Source organism: Phalaenopsis equestris, unplaced genomic scaffold (genome assembly GCF_001263595.1).
Source record: "Phalaenopsis equestris unplaced genomic scaffold, ASM126359v1 Scaffold223162, whole genome shotgun sequence".
Taxonomy (NCBI): Eukaryota; Viridiplantae; Streptophyta; class Magnoliopsida; order Asparagales; family Orchidaceae; genus Phalaenopsis; species Phalaenopsis equestris.
Window position 1 is genome coordinate 757 of NW_018241293.1, and position 279 is coordinate 1,035.

Consider the following 279-nt stretch of genomic DNA (forward strand, 5'->3'; position numbering starts at 1 on the left):
TAACTTACTAAATATGGACATCATACATCTCTATAATGTTGCAGGTGCATTATATAATCCGAAAGGCATTCTTCGTAAAGCAAAATTTCCAAAAGGACTAATAAATGTTGTATTTTCTTGATCCTCAGAAGCAATAGGACTTTGATGGTAGCTAGTATATCCATCTAGAAAAAAAAAATATTTGTGCCCAGCAAGTTTATCCCCTAATATTTGGTCTAGGAATTGTAAAGGGAAGTGATCTTTCCTAGTGGCAGGGGGGTATTTTTTATAATCAAAGAA